This window comes from Pteropus vampyrus, unplaced genomic scaffold, assembly GCF_000151845.1.
Source record: "Pteropus vampyrus isolate Shadow unplaced genomic scaffold, Pvam_2.0 Scaffold3, whole genome shotgun sequence".
NCBI lineage: Eukaryota > Metazoa > Chordata > Mammalia > Chiroptera > Pteropodidae > Pteropus > Pteropus vampyrus.
In genome coordinates this window covers 3070887-3095057 of record NW_011888784.1, presented here as the reverse complement: position 1 = coordinate 3095057, position 24171 = coordinate 3070887, and the positions used below count along the sequence as shown (strand labels likewise).

Below are 24171 nucleotides of genomic sequence, written 5' to 3'. Positions count from 1 at the left end.
GCCCACTGCATGTCTCCGGCACCATTTCCTACCACTCTCCTACTCTCACTCCTTGCAGTTCTTCAGCCAGGTCTGGCACGGTTCAGCCCCTGGGCCTTTCCAACGTGACTCTCACTTGACAGAATTAGTCCCGAAGAACGATGAAAGGCCATAAATGATGGTGGCCTGACCATCTCTGGTGAGAAGTGGCCGGACCAAAGTAGATTTTGAAATCAGGTGCAAACAGCTTCACCGAATCCTCCCCTGACCCACCACCATCAGAATGTAGATTTGCCTGGCTCCTGGCGATGTCCACTTTTGTTCTCGTTTCATGCATATCCAACAATCTCTCCAGTAAAGGTAATTTTTAAAATTTAAATTATGTACAATAAAGAAAATCTGTACAGGTCAGAGAGCTAGAGAGCTCCTCAGGGTAATGCTCTAAAGTGGGCGAATATAAATGTTAAATGAGATACAACACGTCAGTGTTATTTTATATACAAAGACTATAATTCCACTCCTTACCCTCCACACCCCACCCCCAAACACATTACATGCTAGTGTCATGGTCATAGTAAATGTCCGCAGTCAATGCCAGGAGTTTATTTTGAATTGAGAAGGGGGGTCTGAGATTTTTCACCCTTGGCAGAAAGTTTTTCTGGATTTCCTGGCTCTGGACATAGGAGCAACTCATTTGCTAATGAGGATTCTGCCACTTGTGACTTAGGAGTTCCGATTTTTTTCCCCCCTACCTTTCCTAAACATTTTTTCCTCATGGTCTCCTCCACACTGTCACAGACACCAAGACACGGGGGCCACAACATAGGTGACCTTCTCTTAAAAGAGGTTTTTAATGTTTCAAAGAACGAATTCTTTGTTTCATTGGTTTTCTCTATTGTTTTTCTCATCTCTATTTCATTAATTCCACTTTCATCTTTGTTATGACCTCCTTCTGCTTTGGGTTTAATTTGCTTTCCTTTTATTCATTTAATGTTGGAAAGCTAGATTATTGATTTGAGTGGAACGGACTCAGAGAAATTAGAGAAGTGAGCAACCAAAACTCAGTTTCCAGTAAAGCACACAATAAGATAGGTAGTAACGTGGCAATTCCAGGAAGCATACCTCAACTTGATAGATTGCTCAACCTCATGTTTGGAGAAGGGCATAAAGGACCTCGACTGGCTCTAAAATCCAAACCACATTATTAACCCTCCGAGCTCTTCTTTGAACCTCCCATGCTCTGGGAAACTGGGCTACTATCTTATTTGCTTTCAGTGGCCAATCAGTGGCAAATAAGAGCAGAGTGTCAGTGGGAGACTCAAATGTGCTGCTTTTACCACTTGACTATGCGTGCTGAATCTGGGCAGTTAAGGATTTTGTTGACAATGAGTGTGTGTATGAAAGCTCTAGTTTTATCGTTGGCAACAAATACCACCAATTATTTTATTTGAAGCAATGGTCTCACTCAGTTCATTTTTCAAAAAAATGTCTGCCAAGTATCAAATCTGAATAACTGCAGTTGTTTTTTCAGATAAAAATGGTGTTCCAACACAAGTGGCTAGTTCAGCTCACAACTCAAACGATCGTAGAGGTACTTTTCCACGATACAACTCTTGCACCGTGGTATGCGGTAATGCTTCGTGCTTCTCGTTTCATCACATATTATTACACTGACAGAAATCTTTTCCAGGATTGAGATTTAATAAAATTATTAAATTTTTATTGCTTCATCTAAAATATTCTTGGCTTTGCAGAAGCCACCACCCCAGAGCCACTCGTGCCCAGCCATGGGCAACTCAACCGTGTTCTTTGATATCACCATCGACAGAGAGCCTTTGGGCCATGCCTCCTTCGAGCTGTTTGCAGACAAAGTTCCAAAGACAGCAGCGTGGGGAGAAAGGATTTGGTTATAAAGGTTCCTGCTTTAATAGAATTATTCTGGGATTTATGTGCCAGGGTGGTGACTTCACACATCATAATGGTACAGATGGCAAGCCCATCTATGGGGAGAAATTTGATGATGAGGATTTAATCCTGAAACATACAGGTCCTGGTATCTTGTCCATGGCAAGTGCTGGACCCAACACAAAAGGTTCCCAGCTTTGTATCTGCATTGCCAAGACTGAGTGTTTGGATAGCAAGCATGTGGTCTTCGGCAAGGTAAAAGAAGGCATGAATATTGGAGAGGGCATGGAGCACTTTGGTTCCAGGAATGGCAAAGATCAGCAAGAAGATCATCATTACTGAATGTGGACAACTCTAATAAGTTTGACTTGTTTTATCTCAACCATCAGACCATTCCTTCTGTAGGTTGCAAGAGTACCCCTCACCCCACCTGCTTGAACACCCTATAATCTCTGCTCTCACTGCAGTTCATTGCATTCTGGATTTTCCTTGTCCCTCCAAGTCTAGCCGGGTTGCAGAGATAAGTTTATGATTATGAAATAAAAGTTTAAAAAAATCCTTAAGTTGGACTGGATTTGCGTGTGTGTGTGTGTGTGAATGTATATGGTGAGCAATATGGTAAATGCCAGTATAGTTTAGAGCAACTGTAATTTCTGCTAGATTTATGCTAATGTGCCTGCAGTTTTAATAACCATTGATTTTACCCCATTTGGTATAAATAATGTGGTGAGACAGAAAAAAAAAAAGTCCTAATGTTATTATGAAAAAGTTTGATCTTGTGGCCCACCTGAAAGTATCTCGGGTATCCCAAGGGGTCCACAGGCAACACTTTGATAACTTACTTTCTATACTACAAAGATTAGTATTAATGAAGTATTGTTAATTAATTGACATCGTGGATGAAAAAGGGGTTTTACAGAAAATAACTACAGGATGATCTGATCATAAATTCCTAACTGGGCAGGTGGTGGTGGGTAGTCACAGTCCAGGAATATAACTTCTTTAGTAAAGGATTTATGTCAAGCAAGCCTTGTCCACTGTTTCTGTACATCTAGGTTAACACACCTTTGAAATAAGCTTAACTGTCCTCAAGAGAGCACATAATCTTGACTATCCAGTAATCCAATCCCACCTTGCTTTCTCCCACCTTCATGTCATCTTCTTTACATTCACTCCTTAATTTCAAATGCATAAAAGAATCTGCAAAACTGTCATTCTCCCAAGCATTTGAGATTTTGCTTCCCTGCAATTGTCATCAATTTGGCTCAAACTCATAAAAATTCTCTACAGATTTGGATGTTTCCTGTCAACATTTACTTGGCATAGTCGGCAGGATTCCAAAGAAGCCGACCCAGGACCACCCTGCGGACCAGGACCCAGTGCTGGGTACAAGCGAGGGCCCATTGTGCTCCACGGGCTCCCCTCTTCACATTGGGTGAACTTCATTGAGTTTTGCTCTCAAAATCCTGGCGCTTCTTGTTTTAGGTAGTGGATCCTGACTTTATTTGAGCTGTTCTTAGAAAATCTTCGAGGAGGATAAGGGTTGAGATAACCCAGGGAAAAGAGAAGAAAAAATGGATGCCTGCTTTTAATTTCAGCTTTTTAATGAGATTCCTTACTGAGAGTCTGAACAAATTCTTTGCTGTTTAAATGAGAGACAAACTCTCTTTAGCTCCAAAAAAGAAAGGACATTTGCTTCCTTAACCTGAATAACCCATGGGGTGACAATAGTTGTTTTAGCTCCCCAAATCTGGAGTGGCAGAGAGAGGTGCCACAAGGTGTCCAGTGCAGTTTCGCAACCAATCCCAGAGAGGCCAGTGGGGTCCCCGGGGAGAAAGGCAGGGCACTCTGGAGTGCGTTCACCCCAAGAAAGGGGCTGTGCCTTGACAAGTGCTATGGTTCCAGCAACATCCAGTAAGCTCTTGCTGGCTTTTGCTCCAATATTCTTAGGTGACTGTTGGGTTGCCTGAGGAAAAATTCCCTCTAGGGTGTGAAGAAGTTCTATAGGGATATTCATGGCATTTGGCTCATCTGGAGATATGCACGTAAAGGCTGGTTCTCCCTAGACTCTACAGATCTTATAGGAAAAACTAAAATTAACATGAGAGATCATGCCTCCAAAGCTAAAAAGTGCCAGGACAGTCAGCCTCCCATTAATACTAAGATGGCTGAGATTAGGATCCTTTGATACTTCTAAATTGATCTTTGCACATACGGTTGAAAAAAGCCACTATAAAATTAGGCAGAATGAATGGAAAGCATAAATTAATTTGGTCTTTCGAAGCTTCAAAACAAGGATTTAGATAAATAGATGGACTGACGATGTCATTTAAGTATCAACCCAATTCTTTGAGGTATTAAAAATGGCTGTCCTTACGTTAAAAGGGGGAAGGTTGTTTGGAACTTGACTTGTCAAGGACAGATATAAATTGTAAATGCTTCCAAAACAAAATTTGGATCCAACTGTTCTTTTACAAACTAGTGAGTTTTTCTCATGACTGAAAGGTCTCTGTTTGTGTCTGACTCTGTGTGTCTATATATGTATTTTGCAAATGTGAGAAAATTTTCTAACTCTGGATGGTGTTAAAATTAAAGACAAGTGCTTATAACAATTGGATAGTCTAAAATTCTTAGAAATATAGAAACTGACTCAAATGCTTTTCAAGATCACATGATCTAAAATTAATCTTTAGTAATCTTTTGAGTGATATCAAATATTTATATTTTACCTGGGCTTACAAAAATAAGTCCATGTTAATAACTGACTTGTTTTAGACTCAGTGTGTATACCCATTTGTTTTGCTTAAAACATGTGCAATATATGGCACCTGGCCAACCCCATTACTATGTCCCACCAGGAATGGAGCCCTTCATCTGAAGCACAAGAGGGGTGCACATGGCCCATCATTCACATAAGGAACAGACATATATTTCATTTCTGTTGAGTATATAACTAACAGTGGAATCGTTGGGTCATATGGTATCCCTATTTGTAACTGTTTGAAGAAATCACCAGATTGTTTTCCAAAGTGACTGTGCCATTTTATATTCTCATCAGCAGTGTATGAGGATTCTAATTTTCCCACATCTTCACCAACATTGTTATCTGTCTTTTGTGTTATAGCCATGTTAGTGGGTGTGAAATAGTATCTCATTGTGATTTTGATTTGTGTTTCCCTGATGGGTAGTGATATAGAACATTTTTTCATGGGCTTATTGGCCATTTTTATATCTTCTTTGGAGACATATCTAATCAGATCCTTTACCTATTTTTTCATGTTATTTGTTATTATTTACTTGTAATAGTTCTAAAAATATTCTAGATACATGTCCCTCCCTTATCACACATATGATTTCCAAACATTTTTTCCCATTCTGTGGATCATTTCTTCACTTTCTTGATGGTGTTCTTTGACACACAAAAGTTTTAAACTTTGATAATGTCCAGTTTATCTATTTTTTCTTTTATCACCTGTGCTCTTATTGTTATATCTAAGAAACCATCGCCAAATCCAAGATCACAAAGATTCACATCTATGTTTTCTTCTGATAGTTTTATAGCTTAAGCTCTTACATTTGGGTCTTTGGTTCATTCTGAGTTTAAAAAAATCCATTTTCAGTTTCCTGTACAGTGTGAGGTAGGGGCCCAACTTCATTCTTATGCATATAAGTATCCAGTTGCCCCAGCACTATTTATTAACTATTCTTTTCCCAATGAATAGTTATGGCACTTTTGTCAAAAATCAATTGACAGTAAATATGAGGGTTCATTTCTGTACTCTCAGTTCTATTCCATTGATCTTTATGTCTACTTCATACCAGTACTACACATCTATATGTCTTGATTACTGTAGCTTTGTAGTAAGTTTTGAAATTCCGAAGTGTGAGTCCTCCAACTTTGTTATTCTTTTTAAATACTGTTTTGGCTACTTCGAGTTACTTACATTTCCATACAAATTTTGTCAATTTGTCTAATTTTGCAAAGAAGTCAGCTTAAATTTTGATAGGGGTTATGTTGTATCTGTTGATCGATTTGGGGGAGTACTGCCATGGTAACAGTCTTCCAATCCACAAACATGGGATGTCACCCTTTCCTCTTAACATGAGCTCTGACTGTAGGTCCAGTTGGGCTAGGCTAGGCCGAGGAATGGGGGCAGCTGGACAAGTTTCTAGGGTCTAGGGCCCAGGTCATTAACGTCCTTCTTTCGTCTTCCTCCTCCCACTTATAGCTCCCCTGCCTTCCAACCCCTCAACTGCTACCGTTACCACGATCGCCAAGTAAGAAGTGTGAGGCTTTTCACCTCCTCTTGCCCCACAAAGCCGGTAAGTTGTCTTTACATGTTGGGGGCCTCTGGTACCTGCAGCCGCCGCCTCACAGGCAGGATCCCCCAAACTGAAGCGACCAGTGAGCACTGCTTCAAGGCGCGGCGTTCTGGTTGCCACGGGCTACCCAGTCCCTGAGGAGGGTGGTTGGAGGTGTGTTCGTTCCGCCGGAAGTGGGCAGCATCACCATGGGGACCGACGCCGCCAAAACTAGCTAGTTCCTTTTGGCGCCGAGAAGCTGAGTTTGCGCGATTCTTTCCTCCACTCAGGCCACCCTCTCTGCATGTTTTCCAGATTCTGTACGTCTTTCCTCTTGGAAAAGTTAAGATCTAACTACAACTCCTTTTTATACAGCTAATTGCATCTTATAATATAAAAGTCTGATTAGATCCCATTTGGTTCCAAGGGTGCACAGTTAGGGCTTTCTTAGCACGTCCGGAAGATTTTAATTACTTTGCTATTTATTGTATCGGCTTAAATGGGAGGTGGGCAGGCCGGGACGCCCTTTTCGGAGCAGGCGGGAGAGAGCGGGAGTCAGGGTGGCAGTCACTTTGTTCTCCCCGCCACCACCGCAGCAGCCGCAGCCCTGCCCCCGCCGGGTCCTCTCCGCTGCAAATCGGTACCTCCACTATGGCACGGACGGAGGGGCCCCAACCCGAGACCCTGAGCTCTCCAAGAGCTCGGCATCCCGCAAAGGAGCTCCCCAAAAGTTGGGTCCCACGTGGGGTCCCTCGGCCCAATGGAGATGTGTCCAACCTCTGAACCCGCTTCCCGGGTTTCCATAATTGAAATCCCGCAACCCTGGGGAGGTCAAGCGAGCACCCGGGGCAGGAGGGACCGCCACTCAGCGACAGGAGACTAGGCTGTCCCAGAGTGGGGTACTGTCTCAGCAAGACCCCGTTGGCGCTGCCCACCGCCCAGGGTGGCTCTCTGGAGGCCACGCACTGCCCGTCCACGCTCACTGGGAAACTCATGTCAGCATATGGATAGTATAGCTAAGCTACGCCATCGTTTTGCTGCCTACATTTTGTTTGGCCAAGTGGCTTGCAAGAACCTAAAACTGACACTAGCCCCCTTATGCAAGCCTGTGTCCAAGATGGCAGCCACAGAGTCCCAAGCAAATGTAAATTCCTGATATGACTTCCCCAACGGCCCTTGTAACCAAGTCTCCCCTGCCTCCCAGTGCCTGTTTGCTTTATGCACCCCTTAAGTCAGACCCTGTGGGGCTTACCAAATTCCTCCTCTTTTGGTTTTAATTGACCAATTCAACCCTAGCCTGGGAACCCCAAAGCACTCCACCCACGGTCCCTAATAAGAGCATGTAGCCCAGGTCCTGCCTCTCTGTCTGTACTCTGCCTGGACCTCCCCATGTTGCCTCTGGAGGAATGCAGTGTACTTCCTCCAGAACCTGTAAGTGATAAACTATTGTAATCCAGTTTCTCTTGTGGTTTGTTATTGAAGGGCAGGGAGTGGGTGGTGGGTGAGTGTTGGGGGGCGGGGGTGGCGGGTGGCTCATCATCGGGTAACCTGTGCTCTACTAATTATTTTAACAAAGTCATAAGTTGGTGGCATAAGACAGGAGCCTAGAACCAAACCACTCTCATCCCCCTCAGGGACTCAACCATCTGCCCCCATGTGGGAAGAGGCAGATCACACAGTTGGGGTGGGGAACAGGTGAAAGGAGGAGGATTCCCAGATGGGAATGGGGTTGACCTCATGAAAGCCACGAAAGGCATCGTGGACTTCAGCAGATGGTGACACAACCAGTGAGCAGGAGGCTAAGAAAACCTACCTCCCTGTCAGTCTGGAGTTTATGGCACATCAGAGATAGGTGTCACCTGGCTCTTTGGGGCAGGTGAACCTGAGGTCATTTCTTCCGGGATCTGACTGTGTCAGACCCCATCCTCCCCACCTTCTGTGGGCCTACTAGGTTAGGAAGGGGAATCCCTTCATACAGGGAGAGACGTCCTGCTGGAGCCTGCTGTGATTATTGCTATTGTCTCTCAGGCACTGCCTTTCACACAACCAAATTGAAGTTATTATCACCACTTGCCAAATTGTCTTTTTCCAGCATTGTGATATGACTTTATCGCCCTGCTGTGTCCCTTGACTTGCCATTTCTTCTGATGATTTAGGAAAACAAATGTTTGCAGTTTTCAGAAGGTTTATGGTAGGCTGCCAATGTTATGTCTGTGCTGTTTTAAAAGCTGTAATTATTCCAACATTCTTTTGATCTCAAGCATAGCAGGGAATTGTGTGAAAACAAAACAAAGAACCCAAAAAAATCATTCTTGTGTAATTTCTCTGAATAGTTTGTAAAAGTTTTTAGTATTCTGTCTTAATATGGACAATGTTTTTGTTTGCATTTCAAAAAACAAATGTACCTATAAAACACTATTTTTTGTTCTTAAATATTTGATGTAATCCTATATGAATTTATAATATATGTGCTTATATTTGCTCATTATGTAAAGGATTTTTTGCATAATCATTCATAGTACTAAAAGAAGCATGGCAAATATAAAGGTTTCTGTTTTCATTTGAATAAATGTTTTCCTTTAATCTAACAAAAATGGGAGCAGAGGTAAGTCTCTGATTTTTTTCTACCACTATATTATTTCAAGATACAACTCTTCCTTAATAAGGTAATCGATTTTAATCTCAGCACTATACAAGTGGCTGCTTCAATCCCAGGAAGAATCTCTGGGCCACACTCTTCTTTCTAGTGTGGTTAGACCCCTTGTTGGAACATATTAATAATTATACTATTTATCAGAGTGAGCGACACAAGAAGCGCCATGTTAAAACTTGTGGATTGTGTAAAACAACACAAATAAGAACGGCGGACATGAAGCGCTTTACCCAGTTGCTGAGCAAAACAGCCGCTGGTGAGCATGTTACTAACAGCTAAATGTGGTCACTGACCACATTCTGAGATCCAATAGGCACTTTGCTAATTGGCTTTAGATATGGAACCTGTCTTTTTCTACTTGTCTTGGGTAGGAATAAAGGACCCCAGTAATCTATTCTGTACCTCCTAACTTGGATTTTTAAAACATATCAGTTGTTCTCGTGATTAGATTATGTCCTTTAGGCTCATTCTCTCTTAGTATTTTCTGAAAATGACAGCTTCCTCATCTACGCAGTGATAGCCCCACCTCTCTGGTTGCTGCACCCATGCCTCCATGTCTTGGTCCCACAGATGTCTCAGGCTCTCCTCTACTAACCAAGATAGCAGATAAACCCTGCCTAACTTGACCACAACTCACATTTCATTTTACTAACTCTTCACCAGCCCTCCCTACACATCATTATATGAGCTGAACTCACGTTAAAAGTAATGCTGAAAATCCTTGTTGTGTCTCTAAACTGCTGCCCTTCATTTACAAGGATGGGAGCACTTTCCCATAGTCAGAACTAAATGTATTTTTTAGTTCATTTATTATAATTTGTATACAAGAAAATTCATCCCTTTTACTGTATAGTTCCACAAATTTTAACAAATGTTTACAGTCACTTAACAATGATCACAATCAGGATACAGAACTCTCTCAACCCCCAAAATTCCCTTGTGTTACTCCATTGTACTCAACCTCTCTCCCCATCCTTAGCACCTGGAAATACCTGATCCGTTTTCTGTTCCTATAATTTTGCCTTATCCAAAATGTCATATAAAAGGAACACTTTACATAGGCCTCTTTTACTTGGATTAATGCTTTTGAAATTTATCCTCGTTATTGCATGAATCAATATTTCCTTCTTTTTAATTATGGTAGTGTTCTTTGTATGGATGTACCATATTTTATCTATCTATTGAAAGGCACTTAGGTTGTTTTTGGTTTGGGAAGTTATGAATAAAGCTGCTATAAATAATTGCTGAAATTTTTTGTGGGAATATCAATTTTCATTTTTTTGAGTAAACATTTAAGTGGGACTGCAAGGTGATATAGTAAGAGTATGTTTAATTTTTTTAGACTCCCAAATTTTTCCAAAGTGTATGTACCAGTTTCAACAGCAATGTATTTTATTTACTTCATTGTATTTTCTTTAAAAAACAAAACTTTATTGAAATATAATTCTCCTAACATAAAATTCATCCACTTAAAGTTCACAATTCATTGATTTTTAGTATACTCATGGAACTGTGCAAAGATTACTACAATCAAGTTTTAGAACATTTTCATCACCTCAAAAAAGGAACTCTGTACCCGTTAGCAGTCCCTCTTCATTTCCTCTCAACCTCCCCAGCCCTGGGTAATCACAAATCTACTTTTTGTTTCTGTAGATTTTCTTGGACTGGACATTTCATAATAACGGAATCACACAATATGTAGTCTGCTGTGACTGGCTTGTTAACACAACTTCAAGGTTTACTGATGTGGTACTAGGCATTAATACTTCATTCTTTTATGTGGCCAAACCACTGTTTGGATATATTACATTTTATTTATCCATTCATTCATTGACAGACATTTGAGTTGTTTCTACTTTCTTGGCAATGATGAATAATGCCGATATGAACATTTGAATACAAGTTTTTGCATAGACATATGTTTCAGCACTTGGTTATATACCTAGGAATGGAATCACTGGATCATATGGTAATTCTGTTTAATTACTTGGTGAAGCAGAAGGCTGTTTTCCGAAGTAGCTGCATCATTTTACATTCCCACCAATAATGCATAGGATGATTGTGACCACGTGGGTATTTCACTGTGTATACACACTGCAGGGGCTAAATCAACATCTCTGTAATTGTATAAGTGCAGGTGGAGAGGTTTTTGGAGAACTGTGCTGGCTAGGCAGAAACAAAGGGATTTGGGTACTTATACCAACAGTCTGCAGCACTACGCAAAACCTTTCAACATTCTGTGGCAAGCAGGCTTCCCTTGGTCTCCTTCATAACAACAATCCTTTCAGCCATCCATCCTTCCTTGAATTTTCAGGGTCAGTTCAGCCAAGAGGCCCTCAGGGTTGAACTGATCACATAAAGCAGTCGTAGAAGACTGAGAGGGCTGAAAGGTACAGGGATGACACCCACAGCTTCATTACATCACAGACTATGCTCCAAGAGATGCTATACTAGTTCCATATGTCAGGCTGGTTATCGGCCAGCTCAGAGCCCAGATTTTCTGCCTCCCAACCTGTGTCTCTCCTAGGACATAACGCCCTATCGCAAGGGGACAGCCCTCCTCGGTGTCTTGGAGACTGAAGGGCCTTCAAGACCCCTAAAGCTGATTTTTCAGACAATGTGTACATTAAAGCTGACTCATGGAGAATATTTTTTGGAGGTAGGGTAGGTGGTGAACCCATCTGTCAAATCCCCTTACTATATACCAGAGCACACTCCGCTCTCACCCGGAGCCCTTACCACATTGCAGTTCGGTTTGGCTGGGTTAGGCCTGGGGGCGGGGATAGCTGGAGAAATCTCAGGGTCTCGCACACTCTTCCAATTCCTTCATTTTAACTGTGATCACCCCCTTGAGAGTGAGGCCCTTCACCTCCCACTTCACCATCTCTGACGGCTGACTTTATATTTTTGTGCTTTGCGCTCACAAGGGATACCCAAGAAGTAAGAGATTGGAGGTAGGCTCTGTCACTATGGGAACCGAAGACGCCAGGACTCGCGACTTCCTATTGGGGGCGGAATTGCTGAGTGTGCGCAGTCCTCACCTCACCACTGATCACGCCCCCAGTCTCCGTTGCCGGCTCACTCTCCGGTTTGGATGGAGACTCTCAGGAAATCTATTTTTGTGAATAACACAACATACTTTCCCATGAGAAACTCACGACGTAGCTGGAGAGGAGACAAAAAAAATAAAAAAATTTCAGTAATTTTAAAAGTACCATTAAATAATAGAGGAATGTGAATTTCAGAAAAATTTGACCCAGTCTGAAGGGATCAAGGAAAATTGCCTGCAGAGAGAATTATTGAGCAAAACTTTGAAAGATGATTCAGAATTATCTAGAGACAATAAAAAGGGTTTATGGGCTGAAGGGTATTCCAGACAGAATAACATCATGAACAGAGAGGTAGAGGTGTCAGAACAGCATGCATGTATTAGCAGGGTGGTGTTGGCCAGCATACAGAAGCGGCAGCCACCACAAACAGCTATGTTGCCGTGGGGTCCACTGCCGGGCGGGGGGAGCTGGTTGCTCAGGCTGGTGAGGTTGGCAGGAGCTGGGACAATGGTGGACTAGGACTTCACGCCAAAGAATCTGGGCTTTCCTTTGAAGATGCTAGGGAATCATCAAGGCACTTTTGTCAGAGAAGTCTTGAGTCCTGCCACAACCACCCTGCTCACCTGACCACCGGGTCTTAAACCATTCCCGATCTGGTTCCCCTCCTGTCCACTGGACTTCTATTCTGACCCTGTTTTTCTAAGCAATAACAAATCTAAGTGTGATGCCTCATAAGAGGGCGGTTGTTGTCAATTCCAAGGCTGTTGTGAACATCTGCGGGGCACAGCAGGTAGAAGGACAGGACCAGGAGCTGGGCAAGACCAGACAATCCATACATGTCATTCTGGAGGGCAGTTTGTCAATGGAAGTATAGGTATAGTGGATGCTGTACTGCGCCACCCTATTCTCCGAGGGACATAATCTCCCAGCTGCAGGTCTTGTTGCTAGGAAATTCTCCAAGAGACTTAACTGAGAACCCAAAGCAGACACTTAAAAATGGTCAATGAAAATAATGCTAAAAGCAAATGGATTAAAGTCGGGGATATTTAATTGTATTCAATGACTTATCAACTGGCTGATCAGAGCTGGAAGGTTCGAATTTTAAAATCCTGGGGGAGAAGAATTACACAGTAAACAGAGGGCAGAATTTAAAAGGCAAAGTCCTGGACAGAGTGGGGAGACTGATCTTTAAGGGGAGGGTGACTGCCTCTTCCTTGCAACTCGAGTTGGTGGGAGGATGAAAGGGGGATTCAGCATTTCTAGGTTTGCCCCTGGAAGTCTGAAGATGCCCATGCCTGAATATTCCATATTATCTTTGAAATCAAAGTCCATGGCAACTCTTGGGCTCAGAGGGGTTAGATTTAAGCTGGAGGTGAGACTGGAAGGATAATGCTGTCTATATGCAGCCCGCCCTTTATCTTTTTATACATTTGGGCCCATTTGGTTTAGGTGTGTCTCAAACTATGTATACTTGAATTATGGTTTGTTCATTTTTAAATCTGAGAATCTTTCTATCATATTAAGGATTAAATCCATTTACTTACATTGTTATAGTTTGCAAATCAACATCAGAAGTTGGTATGAGATTCAAGGCTCAAGGAGCACTTACATGTGCCTAGATTTGGGTCGAATGAGGTAGGGTGATGCTGGGGTTGGGGAGCAAGTAGAAGGTATGTACCAGAGGACTGGGTCTCATGGGAGTTAGAACTGGGAAGTGACTAAGCCACATGAGAATTATATAAATTTTAGAGGCTACAGACTTCTAGGAGAGGAAGGGATTGGATAGCCATCTTGTGTTTTCAAGGTGACTAAAAGCTTTTATTACTATTTTAGTATCTAAAGTTATAGTTTCTAGAATTCAAGTGTACAATTTGGTGGCTTAAAGAACAAGGTCTTATAACTTGGGTTTGACTCTAGATTCTGCCATTACTAGATGGTTGATGCTGGGAAAGTTCATCTCTTTTGAGTCTCAGTTTTCTCATTGTAAAAATGGGCAAAATCAATGTTTCCCTAAAAAGACTGTTTTGAGGATTAAATAAGCTGTGTCCATAGGAAAACCTCACCAAATAGCAGCTTCTTTCCTTATTTAATCACATTACATTTTCAACTGCTGTCTCTCTGAAGAAATGTTTAGAGACACTGCCAGGTCCCTTCCAGAGCCATTTAAAATTATGAAGATGGCTTGTTTAGGCTATTTTGTGTTGGCTTTAATCACATGACCTTTTCCACCCCAGCTCCTCCATTCTTAATATCCACGCTTTTTATCACACACAGGCTGCTGGGATTTGCATGAGTTGGAGCAGATGCTCCAACTTTCTACTCTTTCTCTTTCTTTTCTGCTTACATCCTCCATAAACTCGAAGTACTGAGCAGGCCTGCTCCTCTGGTTTGGCGATAGGTTTTTCCAGTTCCTCAATAGGTTTTTCCAGTTCCTGCTCCTATACAAGCCCTGGCAATCGCTCTACGGTCCAGCCTCTGAGTAGATCAGTGTTGTCTCCCATAAAGCCAGTCTGTAAATATCACCTTGAATCCTATGTCCTGCAGAAGCCTCCAGTCTACTGCTTTCTAGTTCCAGGATTTTTTAAAGGTCTTTGGACCTAGAGAAGAGGTTCGCTACTTGTAAAATGAAGCATCACAAAACTTTTTCCTACTATTCTGTGTTGGCTGTTCATTTCCTCTTAATTATTCCTTCTCTCTCTTCTAAAATCGTCCATTATGAACAACATAGCACATCATTACCTTCTCCATTATATATAATAATTTTATGCACAGGGAAACTGTTTCCCCAGTTAGATTATAAGTTCCATTAAAGCAGGATTCCTGTGTTTCTTGAAAGGTAAACCTTCCAGGGCCCTTTGTATTCACTGCTCTGTCTCCTAATGAGCTGTGCACATAGGTGCATAATGGCCAGCTCAGGACTCAGATCTCCTGCCACCCAGCACAGTAACTTTTGGTGATACCTGCTCCTCGTATTAAGGTGACTTTCAATGGGATCCTTAGCCATAGAGACCTTTAAGATGCCCAGGTTATACTTATTTAAAGATAGATCTAAATATAGATCATCATAAATATAAAGTAGTGTATGGAGATTTTGTGGTGTGTGTGGAGGAGCGAGAGGCAAAGATTCTATTGCTTATATTTTCTCGTCTTTCAAATCTCAACACAACACTCCAGAGCATGCTCTTTTCTTCGGTAGGGTGCAGGTCCAGGTAGATTAGACATAGCTGAGGGGTAGGCCTGCAGAGGGTCCCAGAAACGCACTGCCCACCTGCACTTACCACGATTACCAGGTAGGGAGTGGTCATGTTGTCTCCCGCTGTCCGCTGCCCATGTCCACTCTGAAGTGGGGAATCCCATGATTGAAGCGACCTGCGGAGCCCAGGGACCCACTCTGGCACACAATGATCTGGTTGCCATGGTGTGTGTATCCTGTGAGTCTAGAAGCAGCACTGTCACCATAGGAACCAAGGACACAGGAACTGGTGACTTTTTCCTGGCGAGGACCCGAGTCTGCACGGTCTTCACCTTGTTTTCACTCATCCCTCCACTTTAGCATGAGAGGCAGAGTAAGAGCTTCTTTAACTCAAAAAAGAAAAGTCAAGGGTCTAATTACAATCCCTTTATAACCTACAGTTTATACACTATAGAAACTGTTAAGCCCTCAGTAGATCGCATCTAGTTTAAAAACAACGCAGTTAGGGCCCTCATAGCCCCCAAGGATGCTTTTGTTATTTTGCTATTTATTGTACCAGCTTAAACTGGGGGTGAGCAGGCAGGAGTGCCCCTCTCGGAGCAGGGAGGAGAGAACCGGGGTCAGGGTGGTGGCCACCACCCATTCCAGGTCTCACAGTAGCCTCAGCCCTATCCCCAGCCAGGTCCACACCACTACTGGTTGGTGCCTCCACTCTGGCACCGGTGGAAGGGACCCCAACCAGAAACCCTAGGCACTCCAAGAGCTCGGCATCCAGCAAAGGAGCCCCCAAAAGTCAGGTCTCACATGGGGTTCCTCGGTCCTATGGAGATGTGTCCAACCTCTGAACCTGCTTCTTGGAGGACGGATTTCCATAATGGAAATCCCACATTCCCCAGGTGGTCAGCATGCACTTGTAGCAGGAAGGGCTTTGGCTCAGTGACAGAAGACTGGCTGTCCCTGAGCCAGGTACTGTTCCAGAGAGACCCCTACAGGCACTGCCCGCAACCAGGGTTCTCAGGGAAGACCTGGGGTCCTGGTGGGGAATACAACACCTTCCTGGCCAGGATCTGCAGCTGGCTACCAGCTGCCCATCACCCATACCAGGAAATCTGGGTGCAGAAGAAAGAGCCTGCAGACGAGCTGCTTCCATTCCACCTCGAAAGGACTGAACCCTCTGCCAGGGCTTAGTCAGTTCATGTCTGGGGACTTGTGGAAAGAGGATCGTCCACAGCGGGGAACGGGGTTGACCTCAGGGAAGCCAGGAATGGTATCATGGGCCTCAGGAGAGGGTGAAATAACCAGGAGCAGGAAACTGAGAAAACCCACCTCCTGGGCAGCAGACTGAAGCAGGGAGTCTGTATCACCAGGCCCCTCCTGCAGGTGACCTGAGGCCAAAGTAGATAAAGACATCACAAGAAAACTACACACCAATATCCCTTATAAAAACAGATGCAAAATAACCTCAACGAAATACTAGCAAACTGAATCAAACAGCATATTAAAAAACATTATATACAATGACCAAGAGAGATTTATTCTAGGAATGCAAGGGTGGTTCAACCAAAGAAAATCAACCAATGCAATATACTACACTAACAGAATGAAGGAAAAAAATGATCATCTCAGATAATGAAGAAAAACACTTGCCAAGATCTAACACATTGTCATGGTAAAAACCACCAGAAAATGAGGAATAAAAGGGAACTTTATCAGCACGATAAAGGCATTAATGAAAAACTCGCAGCTAACATTATACTAAATAGTGAAAGACTGAAAGCTTTCCCCTTATGATCAGGAACAAGACAAGATTGGCCACTCTCATCACTACTATTCAACAGTCTACCAGAAGTTCTAGCCAGAGCAATCAGGCAAAAAAAAAAAAGAAATAAAAAGGCATTCAAATTGGAAATGAAGAAGTAAAACTATCTCTATTCTTAGATAACATGATCCTATCTATAGAAAATCCCAAAAGAAGAAAAAAAAAAAAACTACTAAAGCTAATAAATTCAGTAGAGTTGCAAGGTGCAAGGTACAAGATCAATTTTTTAAACTGATAAAATCAACTATAAAAAATATATAGCTAACATCACACTTAAATAGTGAAAGACTAAATGATTTCTTCTTAAGATTGTGAATAATACAAGGATGTTGCTGTTGGGAAAGGCAGTCATGTGCGGCTTCTTGCCCTTTGGGCCTGGAACATTTCCTTGCAGAGAGATAAAGAGCACGTACAGCCCGTGCTGGGTATATCTCTTTGTTTGGGAATATCTTTTCCTGTTCCCGGCTTAATGTGTACTTCTTTGTTTTGTGTGTGTCATATGGCACCTGGCCAACGCCAGTGCTATATCTGTTCCTGGGGGGGAGGTAACAGGTTCTTTGGCCTGCAGCACAAGATGGGTGCGTGCAGACCATCTCCTTGTGTTGGCTGCGGGGCAAGCCCTGCTGACCATGGGGGACAGACACTCATTACTGAAGCTGATCTTGCTCTGTCTCTTCTCTGCGTGAGTAAAGCATTGTTCCATCCAGTGCCTACATGAGTCATGTCTTTCTTGGCTATCCCAACATCTGTAAACCATGTGGTCAGTTGACATCCTGGGATTGTTGCTCCTAGGCAACAGGTGTCACTTGACTGACATCTGCTCTCACCATTCCTTGTCAACATAATACTTATGTCTTAGTAGAATGAGATCTCCCCCACTCCACCTAAAAAAAATAAGTAAAAGGCATACCAATTGGAAAGAAATAAAACTTCCCCTATAACAACACAATTTTCTACATGGAAAAATCCAAAGGAATCTTAAAATTAAACAAAGCTCCTAGAATATATAAGCAACATAAGCAGTTTAGTAATGTCATCGGATAGAGGACCAACACACAAAATTAATCATGTCTATATAGACATCATATCGAATTGAAACCAAAAAATTTTAAATAATACCATTGAAAATAACTCCAAAAGAATGAGATATATAGGTATAAATATAAAATGTGCTGTATCTGTGTATTTAAATCTACAAAATACTAATGAGAAAAATCAAAGAAGAGCTAATTAAATGGAGAGATATGTCAGATACATGGATTGGATGACTCAGTATATTTAAGATGTCAATCATCCCCATGTTGAGCTACAGATTTAACACAATTCTAGTGAAAACAGCAAGATTTCTGGTGTACTTATACACAAGTTGATTTTTAAATTCTTACAGAAACAAAGGAACTAGTATAGCCAAAATTAATTTTAAAAGAAGAAGAAATTTGGTGGATTCACATGCTTTTATTTTAAGACATAAAACTATAGTAATTGAGGCAGTACGGTATTAGTGAAGGAATAGACATATACATCAATATAAAGTCCAGAAACAGACTCACTCAAATATGTCCAATTGATTTTTTGCACAGATACAAAGGCAATTCGATGGAGAAAGAACAGTATTTTTCAACAAATTATGTTGGAACAGTTGAACATCCACATGCAAAAAACAAAAATGAACCTCAACCCAAACCCCACACCTTATACAAAAATTTACTGAAAATGGACCACACATCTAAATGTAAAACATGAAATTATAAAACTTTTAGAAGGAAACATAGGAGAAACAGGAAATCTTCACGTGCTGGAGTTAAGCAAAGAGTTTTAGACATCACATCAGAAGTATGCTACATTAAAGAAAAAATAGACAAGTTAGACTTCATCAAAATTCAAAACTTTTGCTCTATGCATGACACTGTTCAGAGAATGAAAAGACAAGATAAAGGTTGGGAGGATAGATTTGAAAAACGCATATACAAAAAAGGACATCTTTCTAGTATACTATATACAGAACTCTCAAAACTCAACAGTAAGAAAACTAGACAACTAATTTCAAAAATAGGCAATAGATTTGAACATACATTTCACCAATAAGTTCAAGAAAAGATGCTCAACACCATTAGCCATTAGGGTGTAATGATAAACAGACAAAGGAGTTATTTCGGGGTGATGGAACTCTTCTGGATCCTGACTGTGGTGGCATTTACACAAATCAATATATTTTTTAAACCTATAAAAAGTCTATTTTACTGTATTTTAATTGAAAAAATGTATAAATTTACATTTAATCCCCCAAATAAGTAAACCTATGTATGATCGCCAAAGGTGACATGTTTTGTTTTTTTAACCAAAGTCTAATTTCTCTGTTACCTCTCTTCAGATGTCAGTTTTTATCTGTTTTAAGATGACAGAGCTTATCAATTTAACATAGATGGGTACCTGCTGCTGTAGTTGTCCCAAGATTTGGTATTCATGATGAGCACTGTGAGTGGTGAACTTATCGTTTCACAGTGCTAACAAGTTCCAAAAAACAGCCATTACACATTTTAAAAGGGGGGACTGTGGATTGGGGTTAGGGTTGGGTTGAGTTGAGATTAAGGTTAGGTTTGGGTGAAACTCATAGTGAGAGAGGAGAAAACCCTGGGCAGGGGGTGTTTACAAAGAGTGCTGGGAATGGTCCACACTTAGCCATTTTATCCTCAGGATCAGGACCTGGATCCTGTGTTTATTTCTGATAGGGAGACTAATAGGGATTTCCATTTTATTCTTTAGACTTTTTTGTGTTCAACTTTTCAATTAAAAGTGTTCTCCTTTTATAATAATAATAATAATAATAATAATAATAATAATAATAATAATAATAAGTGACTGCTAAGAAAAAAGGTAGTGAAGTCTAGCTTCATAAACTTTTAAAGCAGATGGACTTCCTCTCTCCGGCCACATATCTGGGTTTGCATTTGTTTTGCAGATGTTCCCAATCAAGGTGCTGCTCTGCCATCTAGCGGCCACGTGGCAAGGGAGCCTTCCAACCAGTATTTCAACAAGGAAAAATCTGATTATCAAGTTTGAAGACAACAAATATAGTGTTCTAGGTAAAACTTTGATTTGGTTGGAGTCTCCAACTATAATATTGGATTTGCCTATTTTTCTTCCATTTCTGTCGGTTTTTGTCTCATATATTTTGATGCTCTGTTATTAGATGCACACGTTTAGGATTCTATGGCTTCTCAGAGAATGACCCCTCTACTATTATGTAGTGTCTCTGTTCATCCCTGATATTCTTGGTTCCAAAGTCTACTTGGTCCAAATTAATATAGCTACTTCAGCTTTATTTTGATTAGTATTATCAATTTTATCTTTCTCAATCCCTTTACTTTTAATCTACTGGACTCTTTATATTTCAAGTGGTTTTCTTATAGGCAACACATAGTTGAGCCTTATGTTCTTTTTAAATTCACTCTGACAATCTCTGTATTTTAATTGGTGTAAACAGATCCATTGACATTTAAAGTGATTACTGGTACAGCAGTCCCCCTTATCTGTACAGGATCTGTTCCAAGACTCTCCATGGCTGCCTGAAACTGCGGATAGTACCAAATCCTATCTATACTATGTTTTTTCCTATACATACAATAAAATTTAATTTATAATTAGGCACAGTAAGAGATTAACAATAACTAAATAGAATAATTATAATAATGTACTGTAATTAGTTATGTCAATCGAAAACCATTTTCTGTTTATGTCTTCCACTCACAAATTTAATGCTTTTTCCATCTTAAGTAAGCACTTGTAACACACTGTGGCTGTAACTTTTGCAGTTTGAGGTGTGACAGCAAAACTAGCACAACTTTCTTTTTCCTTCACAATTTCACACATTTGTTCTTACCATAGATCTTAGCAACATTGGCACACAATTTTTTTCTTTCCTTATAAACTCAAGAACTGTCACCTTTTTACTTAAAAGAAGTACTTTACAGCTTCTCCTTGGCATACCCGAATTGCCAGCATCACTACCCTGAGCTTTGGGGCTATTATTAAGTAAAATAAGGGTTGCTTGAACATAAGTATTGTGATATAGCAAGTTGATTCCATAATGGAGAAAGCTACTAAGTGACTAGTAGCATGAGACGCTAGACAAAAGGATGACTCAGTCTCATCCAGGGCAGGACAGGGTGGGAAGGCATGAGATTTCATCACGATCCTTAGAATAGCAAATAGTCTTTCTGTCAAAGTCAGTTGGGTGTCAAAAATTTGGGAGTTCATAAGTAAACTAGAATTGTTCATGTGGTGATATAAATGACATGAGGGAATTAAACAATAATGGAAATTGTTTAACACAAAACATGGGAGCAAATGACCCCGTGCCTGGAGAGAAAGAGCATCATGGTAGAAGATAGGCTCTGAGATGACTTGTGATTTACTGACTTGGGCAAGTTAATTAAGTCTCAGTTTTCTCATCTGTAAAGTGCAGATCATGATCATAAGTATTCATAAACTTATTACAAAGATTAAACAATATTCCAGTAGGCAGGAATGGGAGAAGAGGTACACATGAAAAGAGATGCAGTTAATTTATTAATGGTTGAAAGTAGGTAATGGGTTGGGCATGGGGTTTATTATATCATTCTTTTTAACTTTGATTTCCATAATAAAAGATTTTTAAAAGAAGTAGAAATGGCCAAGGCTGCTGTTGCCTACCCAGAATCTATGCTCTCATTTTCTATTACAAACTGAACCCCTATATTGTTGGGGATGCAATAGACCTGTCCAGATTAACTTTTAATGATTTTTTTTTCCAGTCTCCCTTGTAGATGTGAGTGACCAGTGAAAAGCAGACAGAAGCCACTGGGTGTGGTTTACAAGAAAACTCTTTCAAGATACTGGCTCAGCTGTTAGGTGAGCCTGTTAGCCTTGCCTCTTCCTCTTTCTGCCGCCTGTGACAACACCTGGGGAAGGAACTGGCAGGGTCATCTTGCATCACAAGCAACCTGAAGGCCAGAATGTGTGATGCTTTGAAAGGTGTCGCCAAAAGATAAAAGGAACCTGGATACTTGATGACTGTGGAGCTGCCACACCTGCTCTGGAATGCATTTCCCTTTTGTTCAACAGAGAGAACTTTTTCTTATTGTAACTTTGCATATGCCCTTACAGAGGCTGTAAAAGAGGGGTTTTTGTTTGTTTCTTTTCTTAAGCTCACAAACGCGGCTGCTTTTTGGAATTATCTAGAGTGTTTTAAAAAAATATTAAGGCTTGAGCTCCACTTCCGGAGTGCCTAATTTCATTGATTTGGGGTTAGGCCTAGGCATTAGAATTTGTAAAAGTGGCCCCTGGTGATTCTAATTTGGAGACTTACCGTTTCAGCTCGCCATTTGATCTCCGGAGCGCTTGGCTCCTGGCTGGGTAACCGCCAGGATAAGCGACTAAGATCAACCTTGACGGTACTGCGTAGGAGGAGCACGAGTCCAGGTAGCCTTTGGCCGCAAAGCCGACCAAGTCCGCCTTTTCCCCTCCCCAGCCCCACCCCTAACCCTGCATTTGTTTTGCAGATGTCCCCAATCAAGGTGCTGCTCTGCCATCTAGCGGCCACGTGGCAAGGGAGCCTTCCAACCAGTATTTCAACAAGGAAAAAATCTGATTATCAAGTTTGAAGACAACAAATATAGTGTTCTAGGTAAAACTTTGATTTGGTTGGAGTCTCCAACTATAATATTGGATTTGCCTATTTTTCTTCCATTTCTGTAGGTTTTTGTCTCATATATTTTGATGCTCTGTTATTAGATGCACACGTTTAGGATTCTATGGCTTCTCAGAGAATGACCCCTCTACTATTATGTAGTGTCTCTGTTCATCCCTGATATTCTTGGTTCCAAAGTCTACTTGGTCCAAATTAATATAGCTACTTCAGCTTTATTTTGATTAGCATTATCAATTTTATCTTTCTCAATCCCTTTACTTTTAATCTACTGGACTCTTTATATTTCAAGTGGTTTTCTTATAGGCAACACATAGTTGAGCCTTATGTTCTTTTTAAATTCACTCTGACAATCTCTGTATTTTAATTGGTGTAAACAGATCCATTGACATTTAAAGTGATTACTGGTACAGCAGTCCCCCTTATCTGTACAGGATCTGTTCCAAGACTCTCCATGGCTGCCTGAAACTGCGGATAGTACCAAATCCTATCTATACTATGTTTTTTCCTATACATACAATAAAATTTAATTTATAATTAGGCACAGTAAGAGATTAACAATAACTAAATAGAATAATTATAATAATGTACTGTAATTAGTTATGTCAATCGAAAACCATTTTCTGTTTATGTCTTCCACTCACAAATTTAATGCTTTTTCCATCTTAAGTAAGCACTTGTAACACACTGTGGCTGTAACTTTTGCAGTTTGAGGTGTGACAGCAAAACTAGCACAACTTTCTTTTTCCTTCACAATTTCACACATTTGTTCTTACCATAGATCTTAGCAACATTGGCACACAATTTTTTTCTTTCCTTATAAACTCAAGAACTGTCACCTTTTTACTTAAAAGAAGTACTTTACAGCTTCTCCTTGGCATACCCGAATTGCCAGCATCACTACCCTGAGCTTTGGGGCTATTATTAAGTAAAATAAGGGTTGCTTGAACATAAGTATTGTGATATAGCAAGTTGATTCCATAATGGAGAAAGCTACTAAGTGACTAGTAGCATGAGACGCTAGACAAAAGGATGACTCAGTCTCATCCAGGGCAGGACAGGGTGGGAAGGCATGAGATTTCATCACGATCCTTAGAATAGCAAATAGTCTTTCTGTCAAAGTCAGTTGGGTGTCAAAAATTTGGGAGTTCATAAGTAAACTAGAATTGTTCATGTGGTGATATAAATGACATGAGGGAATTAAACAATAATGGAAATTGTTTAACACAAAACATGGGAGCAAATGACCCCGTGCCTGGAGAGAAAGAGCATCATGGTAGAAGATAGGCTCTGAGATGACTTGTGATTTACTGACTTGGGCAAGTTAATTAAGTCTCAGTTTTCTCATCTGTAAAGTGCAGATCATGATCATAAGTATTCATAAACTTATTACAAAGATTAAACAATATTCCAGTAGGCAGGAATGGGAGAAGAGGTACACATGAAAAGAGATGCAGTTAATTTATTAATGGTTGAAAGTAGGTAATGGGTTGGGCATGGGGTTTATTATATCATTCTTTTTAACTTTGATTTCCATAATAAAAGATTTTTAAAAGAAGTAGAAATGGCCAAGGCTGCTGTTGC

General features: G+C 41.0%; 1 pseudogene; it reads left to right on the top strand.

Moving 5' to 3' along the window:
• Nucleotides 1-1734: 1734 nt before the first annotated feature.
• On the top strand, nucleotides 1735-2257 carry LOC105293610 (annotated as a pseudogene).
• The last annotated feature ends 21914 nt before the right edge of the window (nucleotides 2258-24171 follow it).